Genomic DNA, 21,409 nt, shown 5'->3' on the forward strand with positions numbered 1-21,409 from the left:
ACAAATGCAGTATAAATGGTATTGGTAGGTATGAAAGAAATAATTGGCACATTACAGTAATTAGTTAAAAGAAGGTTTTGTTTAATTCTATAAGACATAAATGAATATGAAACTATAACAGCATTTAAGAGATATTTCCTCCGCATTTATTTTAGCACCTTGACTCGTCTAATGATTTGAACTCTGCCCCCCCCCTCCCCCCGCCCCAACGTGCAAGCATGCTGGGGGAAACCCGTTTCTTCCTCTGGAATCCGTGCCGGCAGCAGGAATGCATCCTCACCTTAGACAGATGTGTGGAAGTACCTGGGCTTGGCATTGCCCAGGGGTCATCTTCGTAGTCGGAGAGGCAACAGAAAAAGCGGGCACAGCCGACGAGGACAATCGTGGCCGCCCACCCACAGCCACAGGCCCAGGTATAGCTGCGACTGCAGGGCTGCAATGAAGCGTGAAGGTCTGGGGGTACTTCTCAGGGCAGATTACCGAGGAGGGGGGCTGCAACACGGCAGCCAGGGCCACAGGGCCTCCGATCACTCTCCGGAAGACAGGCATCCGGGTCCGCGGAGGGCAAAGAGGGAGCGGGTGACACAGGGCACCAGGGTGATAAAGCCGCAGAAGAGCGTGGCTGACGGCTGCCCTCCCCCACGCGTTAGTCCCTCAGGCTCTCATAGCCATCCATGGAGGACCCGCTTCCGGCCCTGGCGGAAGCATCGCCATCACAGCGAGGACATCGGGATGTGGTCACGCCACTGCAGCCAGCCACAGCTGGCCAGCGCCAGGAGGCAAGTCGGAGGCCGCGACGTCGGAGGCCGCGACGTCGGAGGCCGCGACGTCGGAGGCCGCGACGTCGGAGGCCGCGACGTCGGAGGCCGCGACGTCGGAGGCCGCGACGTCGGAGGCCGCGACGTCGGAGGCCGCGACGTCGGAGGCCGCGACGTCGGAGGCCGCGACGTCGGAGGCCGCGACGTCGGAGGCCGCGACGTCGGAGGCCGCGACGTCGGAGGCCGCGACGTCGGAGGCCGCGACGTCGGGTCGGACCCGCCGCCTGACGCCTGGACAATGGGACCAGGACGTGGACAATGGGACCAGGACGTCGCGCCATGGTGCTGACGCTGAGCAGGAACCGGGGCAGGACCACAGGCCAGGCCAGGCCCACGAGCAGCTTCTGTGCAGTGGAGACCTGAGAGAGAGAGAGAGAGAGAGAGAGAGAGAGAGAGAGAGAGAGAGAGAGAGAGAGAGAAGAGAGAGAGAGAGAGAGAGAGAGAGAAAGAGAGAGGAGAGAGAGAGAGAGAGAGAGAGAGAGAGAAAGGCCAGCGGGGCGCTGCCTGCGGACAGTGGCCAGTGAGCGTGGGCCGTGAGGGAAGAGGCGGCCTGGGCTCGGCCCGGCCCACCTAGATTCCGGTGAGCTCGCCTGTCTTCGTTTGTCTGACTGACTTCGCTTCGCATCATGCTATCGAGGTCCATCCATGTTGTTGCAAATGGTAATACAGTATTTTATTTTTTTGTTCTTGCTCAGTAATATTCCACTGAATGTATGTACCACATATTCTTTATCCAGTTGTCTGTTGATAGGCATATTGCTTTTGTTTGTTTTGTTTTGGGTTTGTGATTTTTATATTTATTTTTGGTGTTGAATTGTATGAGTTCTTTGTAAATTTTGCATGTCGACCCCTTATCGGATGTTTCCTTGGTGAGTATCCTCTTCCTTTCAACATTTGTCTTTTTGTTTTGTTGATGGCTTACTTTGCCTCTGTTGCTGTACATTTCCCTCTTAGGACTTCTTTTGCCGTGTTCCATAGATTTTGAGTCATTGTGTTTTCATTTTTATTTGTCTCAAAATACATTTTGATTTATTTTTTTTAATCTTGTTGTTAACCCCATCCATTGTTTAGTATCATGTTATTTAGCATCCATGTGTTTGTGTGCTTTTCCATTTTCTTCTTGTAATTGACTTCTAGTTTCATACCATTGTGGTCAGAGAATATGCTTGATATAATTTCAATTTATTTAGACTTGCTTTGTGGCTTAACATATGGCCTATACTGGAAAATGTGCATTTGGAAAGAATGTATATTCTGCTGCTATGGAGTAAAATGCTCTAAAAATATTAATTAAATTCATATGGTCCAATGTGTAATTTAAGGCCACTTGTTGATTTTCTATGTGGAAGATCTATCCATTTATTTTTTTGTCATTGTGGTGTTAAAGTCACCAAAAAGTCATAATAGACTGTATTACTATTGAGTTCTTTCTTTATATCTGTTAATAGTTGCTTTATATATTTAGGGGCTCTTGCGTTGGGTGCATAAATTTTTACAAAAGTTATATCCTATTGTTGGATCAAACCCTTAATCATTATGAAATATCCATTTTTTTCTCTTATTATAGCCTTTGTTTTAAAGTCCATTTTGTCTGATATAAGCAATACTACCCCAGCTATTTTCCACATTTGAATGAAATATCTTTTTCCATCCCTTTACTTTCAGTCTGTGTGTCTTTCTACCTGAAGTGGGTTTTTTGTAGATTGCATATATATGGGTCTTGTTTTCTTATCCATTCAGCTGCCCTATGTCTTTTGATTGGAGCATTTAATCCATTTACAATGAAGTGATTATTCATAAGAACGTAGTTATTGACATTTTATTACTCATATTTACAGTCTTCTTTTTTCTTCTCATTTTTAAAGCAGTCTCTAACATTTCTTGTAATATTGGTTTGATGGTGATGAACTTCCTTAGCTTTGTCTTGTCCGAGAAGCACTTTATCTGTCCTTTGATTTTAAATGATAGCTTTGCTGGGTGGAATAGTCTTGGTTGTAGGTTCTTGCTCTTCATCACTTTGAATATTTTATGCCAATCCCTTCTGGCCTGAAAAGTTTCTGTTGAGAAATCAGCTAAATCAGCTGACTGTCTTATGGGAGCTCTCTTGTAGGTAACTAACTGTTTCTCTTGCTGCTTTTAAGATTCTGTGTTTTTTTTTTAAATTTATCTTTATTGTTGAGAGTATGAAAGATGCCCCCTTTTTATCCCCATTGACCCTCTCCACCTCGCCCCTGCCCCCACCCCAGGCCTTCATGGGTTATGCATTTATGCATATAAGTTCTTTAGTTAATCTCTTCCTGCTCCCACCCCCTTCCCTCTGAGATTCCTCAGTCTTTCTATGCTTTTGTGTTTCTGGATCTGTTTTGTTCATCAGTTTATTTTGTTCATTACATTCCACATATGAGTGAGATCATGTGATACTTGTCTTTCTCTGACTAGCTTATTTCGCTTAGCATAATACTCTCCAGGTCCCTCCATGCTGTCTCAAAGGGTAAAAGATCCTTTTTTACTGCCGAATAGTATTCCATTGTGTAAATGTCCCACATCTTTTTATCCACTCATCTACTGATGGGAACTTGGGTTGTTTCCAGATCTTAGCTATTGTAAATAGCACTGCTATGAACATAGGGGTGCATATATTGGTCTTTTTACTGGTGTTTTGGGTTCCTTAGGCTATACTCCTAGAAGTGGGATCACTGGGTCAAAAGATAGTTTTTAATTTTTTGAGGAAATTCCATTCTGTTTTCCACAATGGCTGCACCAGTCTGCATTCCCACCAACAGTGTACTAGGGTTCCCTTTTCTTAACATCCTCACCAGCACTTGTCATTTGTTGATGGTAGCCATTATGACAGGTGTGAGGTGATACCTCGTTGTAGTTTTTTGTTGTTGTTGTTTGTTATTGTTGATTTAATAGAAGAAAGGAGAGGGGAAAGAGAGATAGAAACTTCAATGATGAATGATAGTCATGGATTGGCTGCCTCCTGCATGCCCCATACAGGGGATTGAGCCTGCAACCTGGGCAGTGCCCTGACTGGGAATTTAATTGTGACCCTCTGGTTCATAGGTCAACTCTCAAGCATTGAGCCACCTGGCTGGGCCTTCATTGTAGTCTTAATTTGCGACTTTGAGGGTTTTTTCCATATGTCTCTTGGCCATCTGTATGACCTCTTTGGAGAAGTGTCTATTTGCCATTTTTTAAATTGGATTGTTTGTCTTCCTTGTGTACACCATATGTAAGAGTAAACTCAAAATGGATAAAAATCTTAAATGTAAGTCATGAAACCATAAAAATCTTAGAAGAAACAATAGGCAGCAAAATCTCAGTCATCTGTCATAGCAATATGTTTGCCGATAGATTTCCTAGGGCAAGGGGAAAAAAGGAGAAAATAAACCAGTGAGACTCATCAAAATAAAAAGCTTCTGCACAGCAGAAGAAATTATCAACAAAATGGAAATGGAGCCCACTATATGGGAGAACTTATTTGCCAATGATACATCTGATGGGGAGTTAATTTACAAAATATATAAAGAACTCATACAACTTAACAAGATTCCCTGTTTGTTATTAATCTTTGCCATATCAATTATGATGTGTATTAGTGTGGGCTTCTTTAGGTTCATCATTTGTGGGACTCTTTGTGCTTCCTTGGTATAGGAATTCTATTCCTAGGGTATAGGAATTCTATTCAGCTACTCTTCAGGTGGTTCTTAATGATGGTTGTTCTATAATTTAGTCGTAATTTTAAAAACATTATATTTATTGGGATGACATTGGGTTGAGAGAGTAACAAGTTTGGCACTTGAATGACAGAAATTTGAAAGGAAACCTCAAGATAGTCCTGTCACTATTTTCTCAATTACTGGCACCACTTAGAGTTCTTTTTGGGATATCTCATTCTGTATTCCCAGAAGGATCAGTCTAGTCCTACCAGATTGGATTTACCTGGTTCAGAATCCATTTAGCACTCACTCACTCCTATCCTGTCTTCTGGGAGGTGAGATGGAGTGTGCTGGGGAAAAGTTATAGAAGGCACAGGGAGAAAGAGGTTCAGACCATGTACTAAGAAATGGAGGAACCACCACCTGATGGCACGTAACTTCATAGCCAAGGATATGAAGGGTGATACCAACCTACTGAGTCATGACTCTCTAAATCAGAAGGAAGCTGAGGCATGTCTCAATCACTACATATTTGTGTGGGATGCATTTAAGTAGTAGCACTGCTTAGGACAGAAATGAGAGCTATTCATTATGGTACATCTTATGCCACACACTATATTAGGTTTCTTTGCACTATCTCATTTCCTTATTCTAAAGTCCCCATGAAGGCAATCTATAATAATAAAAGCATAATATGCTAATTAGACTGGGCGTCCTTCCAGATGACCTTCTGATGAAGCCGTGGCTGCGAGAGAAGCCCAGGTCCCGGGTGCCAGAAGGAAGCCGGTGGGGGGGGGGGGGGGGGGGGGGGCGCGGAGAGGCCTACTCTTGCATGAATTTTGTGCATCGGACCTCTAGTAAATTATATTTATGTCTATTGTGAAGTAATTCTCATACTCATATGGATATTTACAACTAAAATGGAAAGTGCAATGACTTTAAATAGGGCCAGAAATTTTCAAATGGTGCTAAGGAGGTGACATCATCTTAAGCAGAAAGACTGAATAATCATACATTTAATTTGCTTATGTTACTTTCCTTTCAGGGAGGATTAAATTAGACTTTCTCAGTTGAACAAAGAGACCAGTTGTAGGTAGAAAAAATATGAAGCTTTCTGGTGGATATTCTGGTGAACAAAACCCAGAATTTAAGAATATTGGGGTTTGCCATGGGATAATTACCCCAGATTCTGGTAAGGGATTTTTTTTTTTAATAACCAAAAATGGGGTGAAACCTGATCACAACTCTCTTTCCTGGTAAGTTCCCTATTCTCATGCCATGTGCTGATGAAGAGAGCTGGAATATCCATAGTCTTGGAAATTATTAGAATTTAGGGGCTCATCGAAGTTTGTAGAAACTTTCTGTATTCAGCTTGAGCTGAAGCACTTATTTAGCTCCCTTCCTCCACTGTACAATGAGAGATGCTTTAACACCGATAAAAGTTTCAAGATTCTGTCAGCCAAACTATCTCTGTCTTGGTTTGTGTTTAGAAGTTAAGGCCACAACTTCAGGAGAGGGAACAGTGTGCTGCCAGGAGGGAACTGCACAACAATTCAGCACTCAAATAAGTTTTAAGGAGTTGTTTGTGATTTTTAAAAAATGTTTTATTTGGTCCCTTCTCAATCGTGGATCCAAATTCTGTAAGCATTATAAACCCAACATATAACTTGGCTTAAAACCACCAGCAGTTGTTATCTCATAGTGTCCGTTGGTCGGAAACTGGGGATGGCTCCGCCGGATGACTGGCTTACAGTGCCCATAAGGTTAACATCAGGATGTCCGCAGGGACTGTGATCACCCCAAGTCCTGACAGGGACTAGGGGCTCTGTTTCCAACCTCACTTTGAGCTGATCAAAGACAACAGTTCCTGGACATCTGGGCCTCTCCATGGGATGGGGAAAGGGAGAAACAGACATACAGAGAGGGAGGCAGAGAGAGAGAGGAGGGAAAGACAGAGGATGGAGGAAGGGATGAGTGAAAATGAGATGGCTGAGGGTGCAAATAAGATAAAAGCCATGCCCTTTATAACTAAATTTCAGAATGACATTATTTTTTTGTTGTATTCCATTTGTTGGAAGCAAGTCACACATTAGAGGAGACAGCAATACACAGAAATAAATACTAGTGGGCAGAAATATTTGGGATCTTAGAGGCTGCCTGACACACCAACATCCTCTTAGCTGCCATCTTTTCAGGCGGATGGGCCTCCAATGTCATGGGAGGTGGAGGGTGTTCTCAGAGCTGTTTATTGGTGCGGGTCTGGACTTGCTGAGTTCATGCAGTTCTGTTTCGAGACACACGGGGGCAGCAGAAACATGGAGATAGGACATCTCTCCCTCAAATGCTTTGAACAGAAGTTTACAGGGAGTTTTTCTGTACCAGGCACGGACCTTCTGTGAATCTTGGTTCCTTACCCAACCCCACCCCACCCCACCCCACCTCAGCCTCTTTACCATGGAGTCACAAACCCTCACTTCCTAAGGGCTTCCTTAGTTGTGGCACATTAGGAAAGTGGCCTCAAGTGTCCCATCCATCCCACCCCCAGGATTCACTGAATCTCTGTCCCTTGTTTTCACTCCAACCGGGACTGGGGAATCGGGTCCAGATGGGGAAGTTCCACAGAGCTGTAGTTATCTCAGAGATGAGGAGAGAGACAGAGGTGTGAGGGGAGAGAGAGGAAAAGCTACAATCATGATTTTAAAAAACCAACGATGATAAACATTTATGGAGTCTCAAGTTCAGAGGTGGCCTTGGGACAATGTAGGATGTAGTATCTACTTCCTCCAAGGGATGAGGACCAAAGCCGGGCTTGGAGAGGAGAGAAAGGGTGAGAGAGAGAGAAACATCAATGACGACAGAGAATCGTTGATCAGCTGCCTCCTGCACCTCCCTACTGGGGATCAAGCCAGCAATCCAAGCACGTACCCTGACCAGGAATCAAACTGTGATCTCCTGATTCATAGGTCAGGTGGAGAGACAATGTTGACAGAGCAATAGAGTGTTTAACATTCAACATTCCCTTCCCAGATATTCATAGGGCACCAGTGATGTTCCTGACAAGTCTGCCTGGTAATACAATGGTGAACATGGATGAGTACTTCATTTCTTTACATGACTTAATAATATTTCATTATATATTGGATATCTGTGCAGAAATACCACGTTTTGCTTATCCATTCCTCCGTTGATGTTACTGAATAATGCTGCTGTGAACATTCATGTACAAGTTTCTGTACAGACAGGACTGTAGTTTTTTTTAAAATTATTTTTACTGGGGTATAATTGACTTATGTTAGTTTCAAGGGTACAGGATAATGATTCAATACTTGTATATATTGTGAAATGATCACCACAATAAGGCTAGTTAACATCCTTCTCCATACATATTTACAGATTTTTTTTTTCTTGGATGAGAACTTTTAAGATCTGCTCTTAGCAACTTTCAAATATTTAATATAGTATTATTAACTGTAGTCACCATGCTATACATAGGATTGTAGTTTTAAAGAAGTTAGGGAAGGCCTCACTGAAAAGGTGGCATTTAATTAAAGACCTTAAGAAGGTGAAGAAGGGAGCCATATGGATGGGCACAGGGGACAGCCGGTGCAAAGGCCCTGGGAATTGAGACTAACCCATATTTAGCAGAGCTAAATAATGGGCAGTTTTCTTACTATTGTTAGGCACTTGGAGCAGTTCCAAGAGGTGATGCAGGCCAGGCACAGAGAATTCCGAAGCTGTGGGAGGGTTGGGGAGCAGAGGGGTGAAGAACAACGGAATCAGGAGGTTCAGTGATCAGCAGTGGGAGTGTGAGGAAGGATGGAGGTGTTATCCTGGGGTCAGAGCCGGCCAGGTGGAGATGGTGTCACCAGTGACAGGGACAGACCTGAGCTTTAGAAAGTGAAACTGGGGCTACAATGGCCTAAGACTTCCCCTGGGGAGTTGCAATCCGTCTGCTCACCCTCCTTAAAGTGTCCTGTAGCAGCTTAGGCTTGAGCTGAAAAGGCCAGCTCCCTGAGAGCCACACCCCCTCCTGGCAGAATGCAGGGCTCAGGTATCAGTAAGGAACTAGGTAAGTATTTTCCAAAGATATCAGATTTCCCTGATCAGCCTGCCCTCTTTGAGGGAGGGACCCCAGAGTCTGTCCTATTCATTTCTTTGTCCCCAGTACCCACAAAGACCTAGAGAAGGGTCAGTGTTTCCTGTGGCCAGGCCTTTTTTCTCACAACCTGGGGTCAGGGAAGGGGCTAGTTTCCCCAGAGGGTCCATGGATGAGTGTGAACTATCAGGAGAGAGTCAGGTGTTAGCAAACATAAGGGATATCCTCCAGGGAACACCCAAAACATGGGAGAGGCAAAGGAAGACATGGTTTCCTTCTGAACGGTGTGGGAATTCCCTCGGGCACAGTGTGGAGGGTGCAGCTAAGCTGTTTGGCAAAAAGATGTGCCCCCACCCCCCTCCCTCAGTGTCTGAGACAGAAGGATGGTGAAAAGTTCTCTGGAGAAAGAAGACATCTAAAATCAGCAGCTGGTACCCTCTGGGGATCCTAGACCCTACTGACGAAAGTCATAGGATGACAGGCTCAAGGGCCTCCTTCCTGGAGAAATGCGCGCTCCAGGACTCTCCCATTGGGTTATTGGATGATTAAACATGATGAGGCACCAGGCTGGTGGGACTCAGTCGTTGAGCATCGACCTATGAATCAGGAGATCACAGTTTGATTCCTGGTCAGGTTACGTGCTTGGATTGCTGGCTTGATCCCCAGTAGGGAGGTACAGGAGGCAGCTGATCAGTGATTCTCTGTCATCATTGATGTTTCTCTTTCCCCTTTCTCTGAAATAAAAAAAAATAAACAAACATATAATTAACAATAGAATAGGCATGTAGACTTAGGGCAGGGTGGCAGTTACTACGCTATTATTAGTGATGAACCCCAGCAGTCGACTTTTTTTGTGGTACATGACTAGTTTATGTCTTATTTTAGGGTTGGGGCCATGTGTATTTTTGAAGAACTTAGTATGAAAAAATTTAAAATATTTCATGAATAATTTGTGTTGATCATATGCTGAAACGATAGTTTCCATATGTTGTGTTCAACAAAACACATTATTAAAACTAATTTTACCTGCTTCTTCATACATCGCAGAGCGTGGCTACTAGGACATTTGAATTGCATATGGGATGCATGTTATGTTTCTAGTGGACAGCACGGGTTAGACGTGTCTGATCTGCTTGGTGAAGAGGGCTATGTTCTGGAAAGACAGGTGTTAATTGTCATGAGCATATATATGTACCACACAGCAGGATACTTTCATTTTCTCATAGTAATGAGTGCATTGAATAGGTAATTACTAAGTTCTAACCTGGGCTTCTCTAGCTCATGCTCTTGACATTGAGGCCAGATAATTCTCTGTCGTGGGGCTGTCCTATGGGTGTAGAATGTTACAGCATCCCTGACTCCACCCACTAGATGGATGCCAGTTTCCTCCAGTTGTGACAACCAGAATTAGGCTGCCTTATCTAATTGAAATCTTGACCTCTGTGGTAGGAGTGATCTCTACCTTGCAGATAAGATACTCAGTCTCAGATTGGTCAAATGACTTGCCTAAGGTCATGTAGCAGGACTGAAACCCAGTCCTTTCCATTCCTGTCCACTGCTCTGGTCACTGCTCACCACTGGGCTTTGCCTAGAGCAGCTCTCCAGAGTAAGTGCCATATACCAAGTTTCCCTCTGGGCCTCAGCCTGGCCCTCTGAGGTGCCAGCCCTTACCAGCCATGTGCCCATGAGCTCTGAGCCCCAGTTTCCTTATGTGCAAAATGAGCTTGCACCAGGTTCTGCCTTCCCTATGGTATAATGAGAATCTAATTATCTTCCCAGGAATAAGGGCAGAAGGATAGAGTTCACAGTTTCTCATTTACTCCTGCTTGTATTTATTAAAACACACTTACAGAGCAGGCCTACTGTGTTCCAGGCAGTCCTAACCGCCTTACACAGCTCCTCTCTGAGGCAGTTTCTCTGTTGGAAGATGAGGAGACAGAGCTCAGAGGTTGAGTAACTTGTCCAAGATCACATGGCTAGCATGGTGCAAGGTCACGATTTGAACTCTGGTATCAGCTTCTAGCACCCCTACTCTTAAACACCATACTTACTTGGGGGCTGATGGAGCTGATGTGTGTAGCCAATACATCAGAATTTGGGAAGAGAGACCCAAACCCTCCTGGGAACCCATTCTCCCTTAGCCTGACCCCGGGGTCCTGACTCTGTTGGACCCAGACTCAGCATTTACTTCATAAAGAGCTGAGCAGGGTCAGACCCCTTCCCCCATCCGCCTGTGCATTTATTTCCCTTGGTCATGTGGGAGGGTACAATGGAGTCCAGCTTAAGGACAATGGGACAGCTCAGTGACTAATGCCATTTCTGGGCAGGCTTCCTGCATTCCCCAAGGGGAGAGAGCTATAGTTTCCCCAGTGTGTTTAAGGGAGCTGGAGGACCCAGGAGCCTGAACCTCTGCTGGGATCCTCTGGGTCCTTGGTCTGGTGTGGCTAAAAACTCGTCCATGTTATGGGACACCTGTCACGCCTGTCCCCAGCTGCTGCATTTGAAAAGAGGAGCCTAGTGGGCAACTTGTAACCCAAAGAAATCAAGTGCCTCCTCTGGGAGGCCTTCCCAGGTCTTCCCCCCCCCCCCCCCCCCCACACACACACACACACAGCCACCAGGAGCTCTCCTTCTAAGCCTTTCTCACCTAGGCCATCAGGGGCTTTTTCTAGAATCCCAACCTCACCCTGCTGTCGCTCCGTTTAAAACACCTCAGTGCCTGTCCAGGGCCTTCAGAACAAGATGCTGTTCTTCTGCCTGGTGCAGGGGCCCTTCCTGATCAGCCTCCAGGTGGCATTCTACAAAGCCCAGCTGTCAAAACTCTGCAGTCAGATCCTGGTGCCCATTCCAGCCCTGCCCTCACTGGCTGTGTGAGAGGGGCAAGCCACTTCACCTCCCTGGGCCTCAGTTTGCCTCTGAAAAATGGGGATACCTCTGGCTACTCCTAGTGTAATCCTTGAATTCTGCATCAACCAAGAGTTTGTCAAAAATGCAGATTCTGAGTTCTGGTGACTCATGTGCACATAAAATGCGAGACACACCGATCTACACCACAGTGTCTGGCAAGGGTCAAAGGAGGAGCATCATATGAAAGACTGCCTTGAGCCTGGCACATTGAATACATACAGGCAGCCCTGAGAGACATTGCAGGTTCCATTCCAGGCCACCATAATAAAGTGAATATTGCAATAAAGCAAGTTGTAATCTTTTTGTTAGTGGATGGTTTTAAAAAAAAATACACAACCCCTGTGAAGTGCAATAAAATGAGGTCTCCTGTAATTGCTAGCACCTTGCTTGATGCTTCTCCATCCTCTTTCATAATATGGGATTACAGCTGATCCTGGAACAATGTGGTGTGACCTGCATGGGTTCATTTACATGTGGATTTTTTTCAGTGAATACATACAGTACTGTAAATGTATTTTCTCTTCCTTAGGATTTTCTTATTAACATTTTCTTTTCTATAGCTGACTTACTTGTAAGAATGCACTGATATGTGTAGCCAATAAATCAGAATTTGGGAAGAAAGACCCAAACCCTCCTGGGAACCCATATAATATATATAACATAAATGCGCTCACTATCTATAATAATAAAAGCGTAATAATCTAATTAGACCGGACGTCCTTCTAGAAGTCCTTCTGGACGACCTTCTGGATGAAGCCGGGGCTGCAAGGGAAGTCCGGGTCCTGGGTGTCTGCCGGCCGCCAGAGGGAAGCCTCGGTCCCGGGTGCCTGCCGGCAGCAGGAGAGAGGCCCGGGTCCCGGGTGCCAGAAGGAAGCCGGTGCCAGCAGCCGGGGGAAGTAAGGCCTATTCTTGCATGAATTTTGTGCATCGGGCCTCTAATATAATATATATAACACTAGGGGCCCAGTGCATGAATTCGTGCACCTTGGAAGGAACTGTGGGCCGCAAGGCTGCTGTGGGCACAGGGGCGGGTCTCGGCCCATCTTCCACATCCCTGCCCAGCCCCTCCTGCTGTGGCCCCACAGTCCCGTCCCTTGTCTGCCAGCAGCCCTGCTCCCATGCATTGACAGCGTGGAGCGATTGGGGCTGGCGCCAGCCGTGGGTGCGAGCAGGGCCGGCACTGTCAGCGGGTGCAAGTGGTAGCTGCTGCCCCCATCACCCCTCAGGAGCAGGGGGAGGTGGAGAAGCCCTGAGGGGCAATTTGGGCCAGCAGCCACTGCTCACACCCACTGACAGCATCAAGTGATCGGGACCAGCGCTGGCAGCAGGTGCAAGCGGCAGCTCCAGTGCCAGCTGTGGGTGCAAGCAGGGCTGGCGCTGGCAGCAGGTGCAAGCACTGGGAAGGACCGCAGGGCATGGGAGCAAAGAATTTTTAGTAACCACCAGAGGTTTGCCCCAATGATAGCAACTGGCACCCCGCCTTGGTCTGACGCCCCCGCTCACCTGCTCCACCATCCGCCGCAGCTGACGCCCACCATGTTCTGCACTCTGCTGCCTGTGGCCAATGCCTGCCATGTTCCGCACGCACCCCCTGGTGGTCAGCGCATGTTATAGCAACCGGTTCTTCCATTTGGTCTATTTGCATATTAGGGTTTTATATATATAGATATAAAATATGTGTTAATAGACTGTTTATGTTTTTGGTAAGTTTCAGTCCACAGTAGGCTCTTAGTAGTTAAGTTTGGGGGAGTCAAAATTTATATGAAGTTTTTTACTGTGGGGAGTTGGCACCCCTAGACCTCATGTTGTTCAAGGGTCCACTGTAGCCACACTTCTTAACACATATTTCTGAACTATTCATCTCATTGTTTAACAACTAATTCTCCAGAATGCTTGTTATTAGCAGCATGAATCATTCTAAAAGTGTTAGAAAGAGCCTCCTTGCAGCTCTAGGAGGTAAGTATTACTGTTTCCATTTTATTGGTGAGGAAACTGAGGTTTAAAAAGGTTGAGCTGACCTTAAGACTTAGATCAGGGAGGACACCCCTTCTCTCACCACACACACACACATTCTCTGCTCTGTTCCTACAGGAAGAGAGTGCACAGGACAGTGATGAAGTGCAGATTCTGCAGCACCAAATGGGCCTGCGTTCAAATTGGCTGTGTGACTTGGGCAAATTAACCTCTGTTCTTAAAACTGGTCCTTCATCATATGATTTGGCAAGTGCTGGACTTTACAGGTTCGTTGATTTGTGATTTTTTTAAATTAAGGTACAGTTAATATACAATAGTACATTAGTTTCAGGTTAAAACATAGTGGTTTAACATTTATATTCATTATGTGATCACCACAGTTAGGCTAGTAACCATCTGTCACCGTAAAAAGGTGTTGTAATAGCATTGACTGTTTTCCCTGTGCTGTATATCCACATGACTTACTGTGTTGTTGTTGTGGGATTGTTTGTTTGTTTTGTTTTTTTTTATAACTGGAGGTTTGTACCTCTTATTTCCTTTTACTCTTTTTGTTTTTACCCTTCCCTCAGAAGATGTGGTATAGATATACAATGAAATGTTACTCAGCCATAAAAAAGAATAAAATCTTGCTCTTTGCAACAACACAAATGAATTTAGAGGGTATTATGCTAAGTGAAATAAGTCAGAGAAAGACAAATACCATATGATCCAAATACAGTTATATATGGAATCTACAAAAACAAAACAGAAACAAAGTCATAGATACAGACAACCGCCTGATGGCTGCCATAGGGAATTCTGGCTTTTAATGTATATTCTGAGTCATTATTATAAGGCCATGGAATATCTCCAAGGCATCGCACCCTCGTTTTTCTCTCTGAGGAAACGTTTCTCAGAGCTCAGAGGCCAGGCAGAGCTGACTTGTTCTTCAGACCTACAAGGTGCAATACTTGGGGCCCACAAAACTTTTAGGGACTCCCAAAATGTTTTCATTTCTTTTGAAATCAAAGAGGGGGAGGGGAGGAAATGGGTGTACTTCACCATGGATTATATTTACCATTATACCAAAGCTGATGTAAAATGTAATTTAAAAAATTTAATGGAGGAGGGCGTTCAAGAAGGCAAAGGTGCTCCTGGCCCTCAAAAGTCGTGATGTGGCCCTAGTTCTGGGAACACAATGGGGGCAGTACCTCCTGGCGGAGGCTGCCCCTGACACCTGTGGCTGAACCTGACAGGCTACATCCCACGCCCATGGGTCCCTATTTTCCTGGGAACTAAGGCAGGCTTAGGGGCCCAGGGAACCAATCAAGGCCTGGGAACAGGTAAAGGGGCCCTTCCCTGCCCCACCCGGCCTCAGAGGGATTAGGCCGCCTAGGCACATTTGATACCCGCCAGATCTCAACCACCTGGCTGCCTGGCCCTGGGGAGGGGTGCTGGACATGACTGTGGACTCAGCCAGGGCAAGGAGTGGCCCTCACATCTCCCTGATGCCTTGAATGGCCGGCCCGTGGCAGGGCACCTCTGGAGGCTGGCAGTGGCTCCTGGTGCTGCTGGCACTGAGATACCTACTGCCCACAGGTAAGGGCTTTCTGCCGGTCCCGGTCCACTGCGCAGAAGGGGACACAGGTGCACAAGGGCCTGGGCTCATTCTAGCATGGCCTAGAGTGTAAACTATTCTGCATCTTCCTTTCTTGCTTGCTCTCCTCTTCCACATTTCCAAACATGTCACCGAAAAAGACCACCTGTCTCCCCTTCTCCCCTTACGCTCCTTCTCTCCACCTGCATTACATTCCCCTGTTACTTATTTAGATGTCTATCTCCCCTTTCCCCCAGCCTGTGAGCCCTATGAAGGCAGCGGCACTGTTTCCTTCACTAATGTGTCCCCAGTGCCTGGAACAATGCCTGTCACACAGTAGGCCCTCTGTAAATTTTTATCTTATAACCTTGGTCAATTCTGGCTGGGTTAGGAAGTACAGTAGCTAAAGGCTCAAATATGGGTGTTAATCCCCTCTTTAACCCTCACTGGCTATGACTCCTGAGGCTATTTGACTTGGCCTTTCTAAATCTCAGTTTTCCCATCTGCAAAATGGACAAGATAACAACAGCACTCAGATTGCAGGGCATCATGAAGATAATGTCTGGCATGACAGGCCAGTGAGCAGTGACCATTACTGTTAGGAAGTGGGAAGGGCACATTCTGGTGGGGTGAGGGCATGGATGGGGCCTTCTCTGTGTGTGCAGTTCTCAGAGGAAACCACATTTTCCATGCAGGCTTAGAAGGAGGCAGCATGATAGCACAGGGAGCTTGGACGGTGGTGACGGATGCACAACAATATGAATGTACTTAATGCCACTGAGCTGTACACTTAGAAAGGGTTAAGATGGCAAATTTTATTGTAGGTATATTTTATCACAATTTTACAAGATAAAAGGGATTCAGCCCAGTGCCTGCCACAGGGTCAAAACTAAATGCTAGCATATATTGGGGATGTGAACATCATTCCATTGATATTAATGTTGGGGTTTGACATGGAGCTAGCCCAGTAAGTGTGAGTGATCCTAAAAACATGGTGGTTATTGACTAAAATTACTTGCTTTCTGCTGGGTTTTGTGCTAAGCCTTTCACTCCATTAGTCCTGGCTGTGACTCCGAAATAGGTGCTGTCATACCTAATCCTAACTTACTACAGGGGAAACTTGGGGATAGAGAGGTTGAATGCCTTGTCCAGAACCACACAGGATTTGAACTCAGAATTGATGACAGAGCCCACTATATTGCTATGAAATTATAAGAACAAACTGCATTGTCTCTGGCTTCCTGGGACTCTTACGCTGGCTGTGTAAACTAGAAAAAACAAAAACAGGAAGTGACATGCCGATGTTGAGGAAATATAATGAAAAACCATTAAACCAGAATGTGATGAACTTCTCAGGCAGAGAAATCTCACACTTTTATAAAGCCAAGCACATACAACCCATTAGTCCTCCCTAATTCTTGGTTTCACTTTCCACAGTTTTGGTTATTTGTGGTCAACTGCAGTCTGAAAATATTTTATGTAATAGTCCAGAAATTAACCACTCATAAGTTTTAAATGGCACCATTCTGAGTAGTGAGTTGACATCTCATGATGTCCTACTCTGTTTGTCCAGGACGTGAATCCTCCAAGTGTCTCCCACTGTAGATGCTCCTCATTTATTAGTCTTAGTAACCATCTTGGTGACCAGATTGATCGCTTGTCATGGTATCACAGTACTTGTCCTCAAGTAAACCTTATTTTACTTAATAGTGGCCCCAGAACACAAGAGTAGTGATGTTGGCAATTTCGGATATGCCAGAGAGAAGTTGTAAAGTGCTTGTTACATATGGTCAGGTCAGTGGTAGCTAATAATGCTATGTCACAGTGCCTATCTACATCATTCACCTCACTTCATCTCATCATGTAGGCATTATATCATCTCACATCATCACAAGAAGGGGGGTGAGTACAGGACAATAGACATTTTGAGAGAGAGAGACCACATTCACATAACTTTTATTATATATACTAGAGGCTCAGTGCATGAATTCGAGCACAGATGGGGTCCCTCAGCTTGATTGGTGATCGGGGTTCTCTCGCCCAGTCCCAATCAGGGCCAGCTGGCCAGTGGGGAGGGACTGTGGGAAGTTGGCTAGCTGTGGGAGGTACCACAGGAAGTTGAGTGCTTCCCCTGGTGGTCAGTGCGTGACATAGCTACCGGCTGGTCTTCTGGTCATCCAGTCTTAATGGTCACAGAGAGAGAGAGAGAGAGAGAGATACTAGAGGCCTGGTGCATAAAATTCGTGCATGAGTGTCTCCCCTTACGCTCCTTCTCTCCACCTGCATTACATTCCCCTGTTACTTATTTAGATGTCTATCTCCCCTTTCCCCCAGCCTGTGAGCCCTATGAAGGCAGCGACACTGTTTCTTTCACTAATGTGTCCCCAGTGCCTGGAACAATGCCTGTCACACAGTAGGCCCTCTGTAAATTTTTATCTTATAACCTTGGTCAATTCTGGCTGGGTTAGGAAGTACAGTAGCTAAAGGCTCAAATATGGGTGTTAATCCCCTCTTTAACCCTCACTGGCTATGACTCCTGAGGCTATTTGACTTGGCCTTTCTAACTCTCAGTTTTCCCATCTGCAAAATGGACAAGATAACAACAGCACTCAGATTGCAGGGCATCATGAAGATAATGTCTGGCATGACAGGCCAGTGAGCAGTGACCATTACTGTTAGGAAGTGGGAAGGGCACATTCTGGTGGGGTGAGGGCATGGATGGGGCCTTCTCTGTGTGTGCAGTTCTCAGAGGAAACCACATTTTCCATGCAGGCTTAGAAGGAGGCAGCATGATAGCACAGGGAGCTTGGACGGTGGTGATGGATGCACAACAATATGAATGTACTTAATGCCACTGAGCTGTACACTTAGAAAGGGTTAAGATGGCAAATTTTATTGTAGGTATATTTTATCACAATTTTACAAGATAAAAGGGATTCAGCCCAGTGCCTGCCACAGGGTCAAAACTAAATGTTAGCATATATTGGGGATGTGAACATCATTCCATTGTTATTAATGTTGGTGTTTGACATGGAGCTAGCCCAGTAAGTGTGAGTGATCCTAAAAACATGGTAGTTATTGACTAAAATTACTTGCTTTCTGCTGGGTTTTGTGCTAAGCCTTTCACTCCATTAGTCCTGGCTGTGACTCCGAAATAGGTGCTGTCATACCTAATCCTAACTTACTACAGGGGAAACTTGGGGATAGAGAGGTTGAATGCCTTGTCCAGAACCACACAGGATTTGAACTCAGAATTGATGACAGAGCCCACTATATTGCTATGAAATTATAAGAACAAACTGCATTGTCTCTGGCTTCCTGGGACTCTTATACGCTGGCTGTGTAAACTAGAAAAAACAAAAACAGGAAGTGACATGCCGATGTTGAGGAAATATAATGAAAAACCATTAAACCAGAATGTGATGAACTTCTCAGGCAGAGAAATCTCACACTTGCTGTTTGCTCTGCCTGGCTGGCGCTCAAAGCGTGAGTGTCTGGCATGGAAGGGCAGGTCTCAGCTGACCTCTGGGCCCTGAGAAGCACCTGGACCCCCAGGCCCCCACGCACCCCCTCTGACAGAGTCATTGGGCCCCACCCTGCTCCCTCAGTGCCTGGGAGCCTGGCAGCAGCCCCAACCCCCACCACCACCACCTCTAGTCACCATCTGCAGGGTGATTGATGGGGTGATTGGGCCCCATTCACACCCACCTTGGCCTGACACCACTCACTTGCTCCACCATCACGCCATGGTCCTGCTCTCATTGGGCCCCATTGGGGCCCGCTGCCAGTGCTGTGTCACCAATACCTGCCATGTTTTGTGCCGCCCCCTGGTGGTCAGCACATGTCATAGTGAGCGGTTGAACTTCCAGTTGAACTCACAGTCAAGGAGACAATTTGCATATTAGGCTTTTATTATATAGTATTATTATAATTAGTTATTGCTGTTAATCTTGTACTGTGCCTAATTTATAAATTAAATTTTATCATAGGTATGTAAGTATAGGACAAATTTATATATATAAATTCAGTGATATCCACAGTTTCAGGCATTCACTGAGTGTCTTGGAATATATTTCTGATTGATAAGGGGGGACCACTGTACATACATGTTTTCAAGATAAATAATAATTAATCCTTAAGTAAGAGGACTTGATGGCACACAGGTCATTCGAGATTCACCTTGGGGGTTGGGGTGACCATCTATTTAGCTACTGGGCTTTATCCCCTGGGAAACAAAATTTCTCACAGCTTCATGGCAGGAGGTGTTTTTGCAATTTGGAGCATGGCACCCACTGAAGTTGAGCTACTACCTTCCCATAGAAACTGGGAGGCAGGGAGACCGAAGCCTCTTGTTTTTTATTTTTACTGTCCTGACATAGACAAGTCCAGGATGTAAAGTCCAAGGAGGGTAAATATGGGAGCAGAGAGAGGAGGATTGGAGCTGGTTTGCCTTGTTGTTGTAATTCAGGGGACCACAAAGAATTCACAGGGATTGGATCTTACAGGAGCAAGAGTGTTATGGGTCTGGAGTCACGGTAATTGAAGCATGGATGGAGACCCAGGATGCTTCTAAAACTGCCTCCCACATATTACTTCTGCTCCCAGGCTCCTGTCCTAACTTCTGCCTTGGCACAAAACTACTGCATGCTGCTCTCTTGCCTCTTGGTTCTTTTCTCCAGTGACACTGGTCTCTGCTGTTTCTGGAGAGGCTTGGGCCACAGGGCTTTTGCACTTGCTGTTTGCTCTGCCTGAGTGTTCTTTCTGTAGCCCTCCCAAGGCTGGTGCAACCTGTCAAAAAATAACAGGAAATACCCTGTTTTAGAATCTTCAGACTGTTTCAATGTCTGAAATTACCCTGCTTATTTAATGATTATATTTTCACCACTAGATTATCTGTTCAGTGAGAGTGATGAGATGCAAGGTAGTGAAGAGCACCTGTGTGGGGCCAGACAGCTCAGGTACAAATCCCTGTGAGGCTGTGTGACTTGGGAGCCTCTCCAAGCCTCTGTTTCTTCCTCTATAAAAAGGGGGAAATAGGAGGGTTTCAAGAAAGATTAAATAACAACTTGTAGAACACATAGGGGACACAGAAGAGGCAATCTATAAGTGTTTGTAGTTATAATAATAGAATCCTCAACTTCTAGCATAGAATGTAGCCTATGTTAGACAGCCAGGTTATATTTACTGGCTAAATGGGCAGATGAATGGTAGGTTTTTGAGCAGAGAAGGGCAGTACCTAGCCCTTTCTGAGCTCTGGACATGACTCATAACAAAACCAGAGAGCCTGGCTAGAGGACAGGACCAGGGGCACTGTTCTGTCCAGGGCTTCCTGATTTATCCTCGCAGCCTCCAAGCTCCCCACTTCAGAGCTCAGATGTCAGATAAAACAAACAGGAGAGAAATTATGTAGGTAAATATGGTCTTGTCTGCCTTTGAGGCGTTGGAATCTTGAAAACCGAGTTTCATGTTAAAGGTGCCCCAGCTGATTCCGCTCTCAGCAGCCCCGTGAGAGCAGCCCTTGGCACAAAGCCAGAAAATAACCATCTTAAACTTCTGTTTGTTCCAGCCCACATTTTTCTTCCCTCCAATTTTTGAAGGAAAAAATGATGCTCCCTTCAGGGCAACCACCCTCCTTCCCATTCCCCACCCCTGACAACATAGTTTTATTGTTTTTCCTCAGGGCTGCTCTTGTGGTCTTGCTGCAGGAAAGTATCTGGAAGCTTCCTCCAGCCCGGTGAGCCTCCTGACCAGTCCTGTTTGGTTAAGATTAAAAGAGTGTCAGAATTGCTCAGCTCAAGCCTTCACAAGGCCTGCCAAGAAGTCATTTATATACTTCAGGCCCCTGGGTGCTGCAGGGCTCAAATGTCAGTGAAAAGGGAGAGAGAAAAGAACAGAGTAAATAACAGCTTGGCTTGTTTTTCTTCTCTTGCTTCCCCACTCTTTAGGGTGACAGGGATGAGGAGTGATAGATTTAAAAGGAGAGAGAGAAGAGACAGAATGAGAGAGGAAAAGAGAGAGCGGGAGAGAAGAGGAGAGAGGGTCAGGGGTAATGAGAGGTGGGAGAGAAGAGAATGGCAGGAAGAGCAGACAAGGGAGAAGGAAGAGAAGAAAAAGAGGGGAGAAAGGAGGGAGAGAGAGAAGGAGAAAAAAGGGAGGGGGAGATGGGAAGGAGAGGAAGAGAGGGGGAGGTGATAATGGGGGGATGAAGTGAAATGCCAGTTTGCCTGCATTTCTGTCCCATTTATAAAGTGTCAACTTTGTTGCTGTCGCAAAATATGGCACGTGAACATGTTACCGGAGAGGAGAGGGGCTCGTCTCCCCTGGTTGCTGCTGGGGGTGGAGTTCTTGTGATACCTTGAGTAAAGGAATTTTCTGA

General features: G+C 45.7%; 1 long non-coding RNA gene and 1 pseudogene across 1 annotated transcript in view; one reads left to right on the forward strand and one right to left on the reverse strand.

The window, feature by feature from the left end:
- Positions 1 to 281: 281 nt before the first annotated feature.
- On the reverse strand, positions 282 to 1,446 carry LOC129149573 (p53 apoptosis effector related to PMP-22-like; annotated as a pseudogene).
- Positions 1,447 to 13,645: 12,199 nt separating this feature from the next.
- LOC129149303 (uncharacterized) overlaps positions 13,646 to 21,409 on the forward strand; it is a 44,629-nt gene continuing 36,865 nt past the window's right edge. Inside the window, exon 1 of the long non-coding RNA XR_008556225.1 lies at positions 13,646 to 13,723. This is a non-coding gene — a long non-coding RNA (uncharacterized LOC129149303). The remainder of the gene's footprint in view (positions 13,724 to 21,409) is intronic.

This window comes from Eptesicus fuscus, chromosome 6 (genome assembly GCF_027574615.1).
Source record: "Eptesicus fuscus isolate TK198812 chromosome 6, DD_ASM_mEF_20220401, whole genome shotgun sequence".
In the NCBI taxonomy this organism is placed as follows: Eukaryota; Metazoa; Chordata; class Mammalia; order Chiroptera; family Vespertilionidae; genus Eptesicus; species Eptesicus fuscus.